The 12,991-nt window shown below is 51.9% G+C and overlaps 1 long non-coding RNA gene across 2 annotated transcripts; it reads right to left on the reverse strand.

Moving 5' to 3' along the window:
- Nucleotides 1–459: 459 nt before the first annotated feature.
- On the reverse strand, nt 460–12,402 carry LOC109145766. Of its 2 annotated transcripts, XR_005602417.1 has the most exons (7): nt 12,315–12,402; nt 11,039–11,236; nt 7,799–8,260; nt 5,627–5,764; nt 4,487–4,930; nt 3,998–4,131; nt 460–1,980 (listed from the first exon to the last, which is right to left on the reverse strand). It is a non-coding gene; the product is annotated as an uncharacterized LOC109145766 (long non-coding RNA). The 2 variants fall into 2 exon arrangements; XR_005602418.1 differs by lacking the exons at nt 3,998–4,131; nt 4,487–4,930.
- Nucleotides 12,403–12,991: the final 589 nt, after the last annotated feature.

Here is a 12,991-nt window from a genome sequence, read left to right on the forward strand (position 1 = left end):
ATTCCTTAGAAGCCAAGGATGGAGCGCAGGCACGTGTGTGAGGAGAGGAAAAGAGGATGAAGGAATGGAGGAAGCCCATCTCCAAGAAATTGCTGATTAGAATTGCTCCCAAGTTCCCGTTTCCTCCACAAACAAAACAGCCTGCGAAAGTCCAAGCTGGGGTGGATAAAATATCAGCCACGTGCCTGACTTACAGCACTGGGACTGAGGTTTGGGCACCATTTCAAGACTTTCCCTTAGGAGTCTATCCAAACCCTCATTGCTTCTGATGTGGAATAATTTGGAAGTGTTTTTAGGCTGCCGGCTGGGATAACACAAGGGCTATTATAAACACACACGCAGCTGATCAGCACCAAACCCACACAAATATGGGCTGTACACACGTAAATAATTGGCAAGAAAAAACACAAAATGAATCAAAAGGCTGAATTAAAGGAAAAGACGAAATTTCTGAGCGGGTCTTGAAAAAACCAAATATTGTTTATGGGAAGAGTTACGTTTCACCTAATTTTAATAAATGAAACTTATTTAAAGGCAAGCCACTAGATTTAAAGAGCTCCAGCCAGAGGCAGCTGCCATCCAAGTGTGGGCAGTGAAGCAAGACCATAATTTCCGTGGATGCTGTTTCAAAAACGCTGCTGCCAGCCAAGAAAGTTGGGAAATTTAAGAGAGTGTAACCTGGGCAGGGAGAATAACCTGCTGGAGCCAGCCTGGAGCTCCAACCCTGATGCTTCCCCATCTCTGATTTGAGTGGAAAAGGAGAGGATTGTTCATTTGGAGTCATAGCTCTCTGGGATAATTTGGGGCTCTCCTCCAAGAAGAAACTCCTCTCATCTGTGAGACTTTTCCCAGCTGGTTTCAGCGTGGAATGGTGTTTTGGACCTGCCCAACTTTCAGGGCAGGCTGATGGGAGCCTGAAAATGGGAAGGAAAGCCACAGCCAGAGGTTGGCATCATTGACACTATGGGATGGAGAGGCCCTTTCCCAGGATTTCCATGTAGCTCTGCCTCGTGGGATTATGTCCTTTATTATTTCTTCCAAGTTTCTTGGCAAGTGGATGAAACAACTCAGGCCAGCAGGTGAGCAAAGAAGCCAGAGGCACCTGCAGGAAGTCCCCTTCCTTCTGGAATGCTGAGCATTTTCCCATCTCCTCTGAGAGGTGAGATGGGACAGAGGACACAACCTCACACCGAGGCTGCTATGCACCATGGCAACTGCTTTTCCTGCAAGGAACGGAGTCTCTCCTTCTCTGACCCCAAAAGGACTCGAGATCTCCAGGCCTTTCTGTCCATCCTGCTAAGCCCAGGCTGGGATTTCAAGGAAACAACAGCAAACCAGTCTGTCAGGGAAATGGATGTGGAGTATTTACATCTTGGCACTGGATGGATCTTGAGCAGAACAATTCCACGTGTTGGTCGAGGCAGCAGGAAGGTTTCCCTGCAGCAGTAAATCCATCCGGATAATAACGGAGTGGTACATGATGGTTTTGTGACTGCACCATCTGCTAACAATATTTCCTTGAGTAGGAAGGAGCTGGAAAATGAAGTCACATTCCATGTGGAAAGGCTCAGGTTCTTCGCTCTTCCACCACTGGCGCTGCTTTGACCAGGCTCATACTCGAAGCAATGCTTAAAATAAACAGAAGGAGTTATCCAGGCCTTACGTGGGCCTGTGGTATCCCCTGTAATCGCAGAGCTCATGGGTTGGGTCCCACTGACAGGCCAGAAGGACTGATTAGAGCCCTCTGGATGTGATCCCTGCTCCAGGCCAGGCTGATTTTCAGGAAATAGCAGCAAGTTGACACCGTCTCCTTAGAACAGACTTGGTGCAAAGCCTGTTGAAGTCTAATCACAGACTTCCCCTGCTGCAGCAGCCTCCGGGCAGAGCAATGTCATCAACTCCTTCTGGCCCGTTCACAGGGGCATTTCCCAAAGGACAGGACTGGTGCCAAGATTACTCCAGTCAAAAGCCAGTCACCAACTGTTGTAGAAAGGAAAACAAAATTCCTGATGTTCAGCACATCTAAGGCAAAGTGCAGAAAAGGGTGTAAAACAATTAAAGCACCTAATAAAGCGTGGAGGGAAGTGGCGAGCATGAATTTATGTGAGTTCATCGTGTACAAGGCTTAATTTAATCAAGATAGCAACCAAAGTGTGACCCTCCACAGGAAAGTCCTCACATCTTTGTCCTTGACCTCGTCTGAAAGGCTTTGCTTAAGCCCTGGAGACTGTGGGCTAAGACAAAAGGGTTGGTGACCTGTCCTGATAACCTCGTCAGACGATTTCAAGCACTACTTTATCCAGAATAAATTTATACATTATACATGAAACAATCAGGATCTTGCCTTTAGTTCCCCCAGATTCTCTGCTACACAGGAAACCCTCTAACTCGGACTGGGAACACATTCAAATTTAAGCCTCCTTTAAGCCTAAGATCTTGTCCTAACTCAAGTTGGAGCAGGGTGCCCAGAGAAGCTGTGGCTGCTGCATCCCTGGAAGTGTCCAAGGCCAGGTTGGATGGGGCTTGGAGCAACCTGGGACAGGGGAAGGTGTCCCTGCCCATGGCAGGGGTGAGACTGGATGAGCTTTAAGGTCTCTTCCAGCCCAAGACTGACAAGGAACACACAGGCTGGAGCTGGGATCATTTCAGGAAGCAATGATCTCCCCAGGGCTTATGAATAGAAACGTTCAGGAGACTCTCTCCAGAGAAACAGTAGGAATACATGGGCTGCAAACTCATTATCATCACCCACAGGAAGATAAGGAACATGGATTCAGCTCAAAGCTCAGGATAGTGGAGAATTGGACAAGCGTCCTTCACCAAACCAAGGGTTAGAGGCAGTGGGAGCAGGGGATGAGGGTTCATGCCCATCCTTTGGAGGGGTGATTAGCAGAAGAACCTAAGAATATTCTCGAAGTCAGAATAAATTAACACTTTCCTGGGATGCCCTGTAACTTGATGGCATCCAAAGTGCTAAGAAAAGCAAGGTCCTGCCAAGATGGCATCACTGGGCAGTTTAGTTGGAGAGTAGGAAAAGTATCTTGAAAGGGTTGTCCAGCCCTGGCACAGCTGCCTGGGACAGCGGTGGAGCTGAAATCCCTGAAGGCATTTGAAATCCACATGGATGTGGCACTTGGGGACATGGGTTGGTGGTGGCCTTGGCAGTGCTGGGGGGAATGGTTGGACTCCATGATCTCAGAGGGCTTTTCCAACCTCAATGATTCTCTGATTCCATGAGCCAGGAGTCAGTGCAGAGGAGGAACTGAGAGAAGCTTTTAGGACAACAAGATGAAAGAACCACATTTCTGATTTCCTTCAGAGCTCTCTTGTTGTGATACAGAACAGCAAAGAGGACAGCTGGATTCCCACTATTCCCATCAGCCACCCAGCTGAAAAATCACAGACAGGAGACAGGAATGGATGTGGTTCCAGCCTCATTTTCCTGTGATGATCACTTTGCATGGTCCCAGCTCCACTTGCCCCCAATTCCATTTATGCTGGTGAGAGCACTGAAAACACTGACCCTGCTTCCATGAAGCCAAGCTCTGGCTGAGGTCAATCCCAGCTGGAACATGCAATCCCATAACACCAGATATGTGTCCAAGGAAAAGTAAAGCAGCACTCCTGCTCCTCGGCCTTCCAAAATGTCTAGTGGGACTTTGGGAATGTTACTTAGGGGGGAATGGGGCAAAGGCAGGTTAGGTGTGTGCCAAAAGGGGTTTGAAAAGGTTTGGAGGTTTTTTTGTTGTGGTGTTTTTTTTTATTTTAAGGTCATTTTTTGGCAAAAATTAAAATTCTTTCAACATACTTTCCTCTGGAGGATTCAACCTGCAAAAATCATCACATATCAACATTGGGGAATGCCTGGTCAGGTCTAATTAACATTATAATTCTAAGACAAAGGGGCTTGGCTCCATGGAGCTCAGCACATGTGCTTTCACATCGGACACCGCTCCCTCTGAAACACTCCGAAATTCCCCCTGCCCTTTTCCAGTACCTTTTCCATGATACTTTGAATCACGAGACTTCAGGCCAGCTGTGGATTGCAAGTCCTGACCCCACTGCCACGTCTTTGCACAGCATGAAAAGGAGGAAGATCTACCAGTAGGAATTTAGTGAAAAAACTTCTGCCTGGGAAATTGGGAAAAAGGGAAAAGGGGTAAAGCACATGGCTTGTTGCAGGGTGGGAGGCACAAGTGTTCAAACTGCCACCATGTATTTTTCACTGCAAAGTGAAACATATATCCCAGGAGGCAAGAAATTCCTCCCTGTGAGGGTGGGAGGCCCTGGCACAGGGTGCCCAGAGCAGCTGTGGCTGCCCCTGGATCCCTGGAAGTGTTCCAGTCCAGGCTGGGTGGCACGTGGAGCAACCTGGGACAGTGGAAGGTGTCCCTGCCCATAGCAGGGGGTGGCACTGGATGGAGTTTAAGGTCCCTCCCGGTGCTAAACCCCCCAGTTTGAGCTCAGGCTGCTCAGAAACACCTACCTGAAGGCCTTCGGTGCTCAGCCAGCTTTTCCCCACACTGTGATGACAGCACGAGCCATTCCCAGCGCTGGCAGCCCTCCAGGGTCATCAGCAGTTAATAAGCCCAGCATTTCTGGGCTCAATATCACAGTATCTGAGGGGCCTTTCAAGAGTTCAGAAGTATTTAAGAGTTCGGTTTGCTTTGGCTCCGGAGAGTCCAAGCTGGAAACCTGTGTGGCTTCATCCTGGACACTCCTTGTAGGGAGAGAGGGATGGTGCTGGGTGACGAAGAGGAAGAACCTTAGGCCACTTTAATGGCTCCAGGATCAAGCAGGTTCAGTAGACGTGGGAGGTAAGCAGGGAGGCCTGGACAGTTTCCAGTGTCGGACTTTGGATCCTCAATTCGTGAGGTGTCTCCAGGGAGGATCTGTGCTGAACCACTGCATCTTGCAGCGAGTTCCTTGACTTTCATGGAATCATAGAATTCTTAAGGTTGGAAAAGCCTGCTGAGATCATGGAGTCCAACCCTTAACCCAGCACTGCCAAGGCCACCACCAACCTGTCTCCAAGTGCCACATCCACGTGGCTTTTAAATCCCTCCAGGGACGGGGACTCCACCACTGCCCTGAGCAGCTGTGCCAGGTCTGTTGGAACCCTTTCAGTGAAGATATTTTACCCAATGTCCAATTTAAACCTCCCCTGGCCCAGCCTGAGGCCGTTCCCTCTCCTCCTGTCCCTGTTCCTGGCAGCAGAGCCCGATTTCCCCCCGGCTGCCCCCTCCTGTCAGGGACTTGTGCAGAGCCACAAGGTCCCCCCTGAGCCTCCTTTGCTCCAGGCTGAGCCCCTTTCCAGCTCCCTCAGCCGCTCCTGGGGCTCCAGCCCCTCCCCAGCTCCGTTCCCTGCCCTGGCCCCGCTCCAGCCCCTCAGGGTCCCTCTGGCCGGAGGGCCCCGAGCTGGACACGGCCCCGAGGGGCCTCAGCAGGGCCGGGCAGGGGACGGGCCCTGCCCTGGGGCTGTGGCCACACCGTGGCTGGCACAGCCCAGCGGCCATCGGCCTCTCGCCCACCTGGGAACACCACTTTGGTGGTGGTTTCACCTGAACCACAGCTCAGTGGTTACCTGTCACCTGTCCCAGCTCCAAAGGGGTGCCATCAGCTGTACCTGGATGGAATGTGAGGATCCTCTGGGCTGTATCAAAGCCTCGTCCCCTTTCCCTTTCTGGCAGAACCGGAGTTGAGCACCAGCACCGCTCGTAACACTTATCTCCATCCCAGTTATGGTCCCAGAGCTCCTGCACATCTGGAAAAGCACAAAACACCCCATGAAACAACCTCCCTGAGTCAGATGCCTTCGACCTGAGTCACGGAGCAGGACGAAGAGGAAAAGTCGAAGGGCATTATTCCAAGGAATTGTGCAATGAGGAAAACAAACCCAAACCTAAAGAAGTCACACCCACCAGGGAAGCTGCCTGTCTCGAGGAACCCCACGAGTCAGAACCGCCCCCGACAGCTCAGCTGTCTCTCAGCATCCCTGCAACTGCAGAGCCAAGACATCCAAGCACGCTTGGACCTCCCGGAAAAAACTCCAAGGCTCTGCGGTGAATTAAAGTCACGTCTTAACACACTTTCACCTCCACACCTCCAAAGCAGCTCACAGTGCTCTCCTGTTGGCTTCCCAGTGGGATTTGTGAGTCTCGGAGGCTTGGGAATGGAACCACAGAGCAGCCCTTCCAAAGGTGGCCATTAGCCCGCATCAAGGGGAAGAAGTCCAGCTGCCATCACTTGGACAGTGTTTCTCCCAGTTGTCCCCCAAATCCTTCAATAGGATCAACTGAAATAGCTTTTTGATTTCTTTTTTTCGTTTTTATTCCTAAGTTACTCCAGCCAACCAACAAACACTTCAACTGTCTACTCTGACCTCCTGGAACCCCCATTTTTTTGGCACAGCTGCATGGTTCCCAAGCTGGTATCCTACAGATATCCAGTTGCTGTGCTCTCCAGCCCAGCCACCCTTGAATCCTCAATATTAACAAGATTTGTCAGACAATATCTGCTTTTGCTGGATATTGCCCTCAGCCAAAGGGGAATCTCCTCTTCCCTTTGAATCTGGCAGCACAAGCCCTGCTGCCTGTAGATTTATATGGAGGTACATCAAGTTCTCCTTCCAGTAAATAGGACTGGATAATCAATTCCGAATGAAGGTTTGGGAAAAAAACCATTCTCAGACAGTCCCTCTCAGGGAAGAGTTTTTCAACTGCTTCCAAGCTGCTAATCAAAAAAAAATTTTTCAAAACCCAAGTAATGACGTGCTAACAGTGCTTCCAATACTTGGTGTCTTCCCAAAGCCACAGCTCACGAGGGCTAACACGCGAGCCCAAGGAACTGTGTGAGCTCCTGAGCCTCCTGCCTGCAAAAAAAAAGCACATTTCAGCAGTCCCAGAAAGAGGTCAAACCAACATTTCCCAAGAATCACACAGGTATTGCTGAGCTCGCCTTGGAATGACAGGAATCTGCTGGAAGAGGTCTCTGGTGCCTAGTCCAGGACTATTTCCTCCAATTCTTTTTTAAGTCAGTGCTTCCAAGAGTTAAAACCCCACTGGTTTTAGCCAAGCTCTCATTTTATTTAAGGCATGAAGGGAACAATATTTATCATTCAAAGGAGCCAATTCTGTTTCGTCCCTGCTCCTATTTTTGTCCTCTGCCTCTAGACAGGAGCGTCCCTTCCCTGTGCTAATTAATAGAGGGATAAAGGCACACCTTGGGGTTGAGAGCTTTATAGAAAATTTAATTACAGATCCTGACTTTTTAATTACCAGGCGAGCCTCTCACATTATCTGCCACAGGATCCCCGCAGGCTTTACCTGGCTGGAAAGAAGCAGGAGATGACTTTAAAGGCTGGAGTGGAAGCTGATCTCTAGACAAAGGGTAAGACCTAGGAAGGGCCATCAAAAAACCTCCACAATGATGGCAGTAGGGGGAACATGGACAGGTCAGAAGGAGAGAGAAACACTGATAGGTCACAGACATCATAATGGACTTGCCAGAATGGAAGGGAATGGAGGCTAAGACCATAAGGAGATGATGAACCTGCAGCATTGACACCACGAGTTCAGCTGAGCAGCTTTAAGTCCAGTAACAGGCTGAGACTAATTGGAAGGAAATGCAAGACCAGGGCAGAGGGAGAGCTCTCCTTAGACGAGCTGCAAATGTCCCTGTGCAAAATGTGCTGCACATTCTCAGCTCGGCTCTTGGACCTGGGAACACAGAGTGGCTTAACATGATCAAGACCACTCGTGCACTTCCATCTCTGACCTGCGAGCGCTTACATACTCACTCTGGTATGTGCTGAGCTGGTGCCTCGTGCTCCCCGTTCCATAAACCCTCTTCCCTTCCAGGCTCAAGTGATGGAAAATGCTCTCGGAGCAGACAACCCGCTCGCTGAATCAGAGGGGAGCTGCAGCTGGAGAGGTACGGCAGAAAGTCGCAGTCTGGGGGACACAAAGAACTCCTCAGTTATAAACCTAAACTTTCAATCACCAGAAGCTCTCCACAGAACATCCTGGTGGCACTCTACATGGCTGAATTCCATGGGTTTTACCAGCACCCTGGGAGCTCACACTGCCTGGTCCTACTTCTCCTCCATGCCCAGGGTGCTCAGAGCAGTCAGGAGCAGAGATCCCAGTTTAAAGAGGAACCATTCATTAATGAGGCACTGGTCCGTTGTACGAGTTGTATTTCTCAATGCATTCAAGGCTTTGCCAGCCAGCTCCATAAATCAGCTTGTTGGAAAAATTGCCTAAAAAAAAGGGGGGGAGAAAAAGCAATTAAACGTCGTGTCAGCAACACAACCATGCAAACAGGAATTCCTCACCTCACGTATTCCCAAGGCATTTTATGGCCCGTATTACAGAGGCACTGCTCTGCTCCTTGAAAATTGTCTTTAAAAATACCCAATGGGATAAAAAAAAAAACATTTCTGAGTGACTGTCACGGGGAAACAAAGCAAGAAAAGGGGAGGAAATGGCGAGTTGTGGGCCACTGTTGGTGGGCACTTGAATGGGAGCCCCATGCTTGACACCAGTGTGACTCCGAACAAAACCAGAGCCAAGAGCTATTTGTCAAGGGGCACCAATGCACACAAGTGGTGAGAACCTGGCCCTGCTGTAAAAACGTGTCAGGGACTTTTCTGTGGGGCCGTGCCGAGCCCCCTGATGGATCTCTGTGCTGGGAGGGCCGCATTGTGAGCCGCAAGAATGAGACATCTGCTCCCTTCTCTCGCTGAAAGGAGATGCTGGCTCGGCCGAGGCCGCGTGAGCAGCTCCTCATACAAAGCACGGACGCGGGGGTCTCGTCGCCACCGATCCGCAGAGCGGGGTCCGGCCTCCCTCACACCATCCCTGAGGGCTCAGCCTCAGGATTCAGGATCTGGGATGTGCAGCTGGCATCTGGCACGGCCTCTGCTCCTCCCTGTCTATTCCAACGCCATGGTATCCCTCTGCATCCCCGCTTCCGAGGTCTCCATGCTCAGGACACCGTGTCCAAGCTCGCTCACACACACAGGTTCACACAGCACAACCTCCTTCCCTTAAATCCATTGTGTGGGCACAGGAATGCTGCACGCTGCAGCATGGAATGGTTTGGGTTGGAAGGGACCTTGAAGATTGTCCAGTCCCACCCCTTGCCATGGGCAGGGACACCTTCCACTAGCCCAGGTGGCTCCAAGCCCCATCCAGCCTGGCCTGGAACACTTCCAGGGACCCAGGGGCAGCCACGGCTTCTCTGGGGTACCCTGTGCCTCATTTTTCCCAATATCCCATCTAACCCTGCCCTCTGTCAGTTTGAATCCACCGCCCCTGGTCCTGAACATCCACTTGCCAAAAGGCCCCCCATCCTCTCCCCAGCCAGAGAGGGAAGGAGATGCAGAAGGATGTGAGGATTTTATGGAGCTGCCAGTGCAAGCAGGCTCCCCATCCACAGGTAAGCCAGCAGCTCCTGAGAAGCCATCCCTTTTCCTTCCCATGCCAGGCAGGACCCAAGGCTCAGGCACAGCCTCAGGGAAACAGGCATAAATTATAAAGCCTGATCTATGCAAAAAGCAGAAAGTTTCCGTAGAGAGTTTCAGTTCTGAGCACATTTCATCCCCAGGAAAATGGAAAATAAGGGGATGTAACACCTTCAGCAGCCCTCTCCTGACACCTTACACCCTACAAGTGGCGAGGGGAGCTGAGAGCTGCCTGGGAATGGACTGGAGACATAAAGAAAATACGGGAAATAGGAGCAAAGAAAAGAACGGCAAAGCGGAAGAAGCAAAAAGAAGGACGTCTGTGTGCTTCAAATATCTCAAAACAGAGGCCCCACTTTGCAAACGCCGCTTCACCGGGGGAGGGAGGGGGAAGGCTGGTTTCCATTTCATTTTCACTTTGAAAACACCATTTTTCCGCGCATCCACTGAAGTGCAAATTTCCTCGGAAGCCATCTGAAGAGCGAGCGTGCCTCAAAGCTGAAGTTTTTCTAAACCACATCTGTTCGGATTTACAAAGCCCGGGCTGAGGGAGCCCCCGGGAGCCGTGAGCGGCATTTCCCAGCGCAGCACCCGCACTGTCCCCAGCACCCAGCCGGGCACAGGAGGGAGGACAGAGCAGGCAAGGGTGACACAGATGGGTTCCTCCAGCTCCAGACTCTGGCAGGGAGCATGCCAGCGCTGGGAAGAGAGATAAGGAGCGGCTTCTGGGTGTGCAGGGGGCGATAAACGGGGTGGCCACGCAGCGCCCAGCGCTGACCACCAACACCTCCGGAGAGCTGCCCATCTTCCCAGCCTTCTGTGAGGAGCCGAGCAGTGCAGCCAGCCACAGGCAGGACGTGGGGACAGTGTTGAGGGAGAAGGATGTCACCCATGGCTGTGTCTTTTCAGCTCCACCGTGCTCCCCACAGACCCCAGCACGGTGCCCAGGGCAGGCAGATGGTTGGTACAAACAGCTCACGGGAGAGAGGTCTGGAAACCTCTCCAAATTCCCTGCTGGCACAGCAGCAGCCTCCCCCTTCCCAGCTGGCAGCTGGCACCGACAGCACTGCCTGCCCCCAGCCCTTTTGCCTGCAGCTGGATGGGGCTGGGAGGGAAGGGACAAGGCCCCAGGCGCGGGGACAGTCCCCAGGCTGGCAGCTGCAGCTGATGGCAGGGATGCCCGGGGGAAGCAGGTGTCCCTTCCCAAGGGCTGGGTGGGAATGCTGGCACCCAGGGCTGACGGGGCCTTTGCAGAGGGGTGACCCCCTGGCTGGGTGCCCAGGGAGAGCGTTTGATGTGACAAAGGAGCCGTGCAGCCCCAGCGGCACCGGCTGCGGGGGCTCAGCTCTGGGCAACCCCATCAGACTCCTCCAGCCACTGGGAGCCAAAAGGAGCAACACAAAGCATTGCCCCAAATCTGCTCCTACAGAAGGAGGCATGCCAGGCATGGAGCTGTTCCCTGCCCTGCCCCACACCCTGCATCCCCCCTTTTCTGAAGACTGTCCCAGTCTGTCTGCAAGAGGACAGGGACATGCAGACGGCCCCAATACCCCCAGCCTCTCCACATCCTACCTTCCCACAGCATTCCCATCACCAGCTGTGGAGATCTCTGCCCCAGGGCCACCCCAGTTTATAAACCCATGCATTTAGGGTGAGACAGAGCCCAGCTCAGCGCCACAGGAGCTGCTCCTTTCCTGGAAATGTTAAGGTCCATGGGTTTTGCAGTGCAAAGGAGTCCTTTGGCACTCAGTTGAATGTGTTTAATCCAGCCTGTGGAGCAAACAGACCATGGTTAATGTATCCAGAATGGCTGACGACTCTCTACTGGGCAGACATGAAGAGAGCAGGAATTCATCCCAGTCCACTCTGCTGTGCACATTCCCACTGTTCCAATGAAGAGGTCACGCCCTCTTTTTCCTTCTCACCAGCACCCTGTGCCTCTGGTCTCCCACTCTGCTCTTTGCCAGGTGCCAGGAATGGCCCACTAAGCCCTTTTACTTTGTTTTTCCCTTTTTTCCCCCAAAGCTCCCTGCAACTCAGCATGCTGGGCTGAGCAAGCCACGACTCCCCTCTACCCCGTGCCCTTGAAAACAGATGGCAGGCCCAAGTTTTCCCTGACAAGCAAAGGAATCAGAACTGACATGATTGGAAAAAACAAGCTCAATTCCTCTTGGCAGGATATTAATTTAGAAATCTCTGGTGTCGTCGCCCCGATTCACAACGAATTTGAATCCGAGCTCTCCTAGTGCCAGACAACGCAGAGGTTTGACAGAGAAGGTAATTGGAGGAAATGGCTTTGTAATCCAGCTATTGTGCTGGCAAGATCCAGCTCTCCACAAGAACAAGGTTCACTTCCTGGCATGGCTGATTCAGCAGCATTTATTTGTCCCCAGTGCTTCTTGGCTTTCCCCTGCCTAGTGGGGATAGCACGGACCCTTCCAAGCAGTGCCAGAGGTGTGCTGGGCATGCAGGCTTTCTCCAGCCTGGGAAGAGGCAGGAATGGGGTGGTGAAACCTGCAGGGTCAATCCTTTCAAGTGTCCAAGTGGCAGGGAGAAGAGCAGGACTGAGCAAGCCTCCTGTTCCACACACCCTCAGGCAGAACACACAGCAAACATCACCTGTGGTGGCTGCTTGTGCCATGCCAGCTGCAGGAACACGGATGGGGGAGGTTCACATGGGAGCAATCCCACCTGGAGAGCCCCACAGACTCCCTCTACTCTACATAAATCATTGGGTGGGTGGGAAAACCAGACTTGGAGCAGAGTTCGGGGCAAAGCTTGGAAACCCATCCTTAGTGACATCCCAAGCAGCACATCTGGGAAAAAAGAGTGCTCCCTGTGGAGTTACCTGTCCGCACTGGATCATAGAATCACGGGATGGTTTGGGCTGGAAGGGACCTGAAAGACCTCGTTCCACCCCCTGCCATGGGCAGGAACACCTTCCACTTCCAGGTTGCTCCAAGCCCCATCCATTCTTCTCCTTCTTCAGAAAAAGACACTGTATTAAAAAAAAAAACTGCATTAGGTGAGGGGAAAGCAGCATCAAAGAGCCAAAGAGTCTGCCCTGGTCCCACCAGGAAAAAGTGAGAAAGAAAAGGAGGAAACAGGTCCAAAATACACTGTGAGCTGAGCAGCACTTGCCTAGAAATGCTCATGCATGATTCCACCTACCCAGTTCCTGGATCATCACATGCCACCTCTTCCCGTTGCTCTAACAATCACCATCAAGAAGAAAAACCATTTAACTGACCTGTGTGTTCGTGCCATCCCACTCATCACTCTGTTTCCCCAGCTGCCCCTGTCTGGACTGGAAGCTGAGGAGCTCAGGCTGGACGTGGGATCCACTTCCAGGCTGCACCTCTGAGATGGGATCATTTGGCAGCTGGGGCAGTGTGAAACCCAATCCCTGCTGGCTCCATCAATCCCGCTGCTGCCCTGACACCCCCTTGGGGAACCCTGGTGAAACGAGCTCTTGCCCTTCAGAAGGCTCCTCTGTATTTAAACAAACAACTTGGAGGTGGAGCA

Source organism: Corvus cornix, chromosome 7 (assembly GCF_000738735.6).
Source record: "Corvus cornix cornix isolate S_Up_H32 chromosome 7, ASM73873v5, whole genome shotgun sequence".
NCBI classification, from domain to species: Eukaryota; Metazoa; Chordata; class Aves; order Passeriformes; family Corvidae; genus Corvus; species Corvus cornix.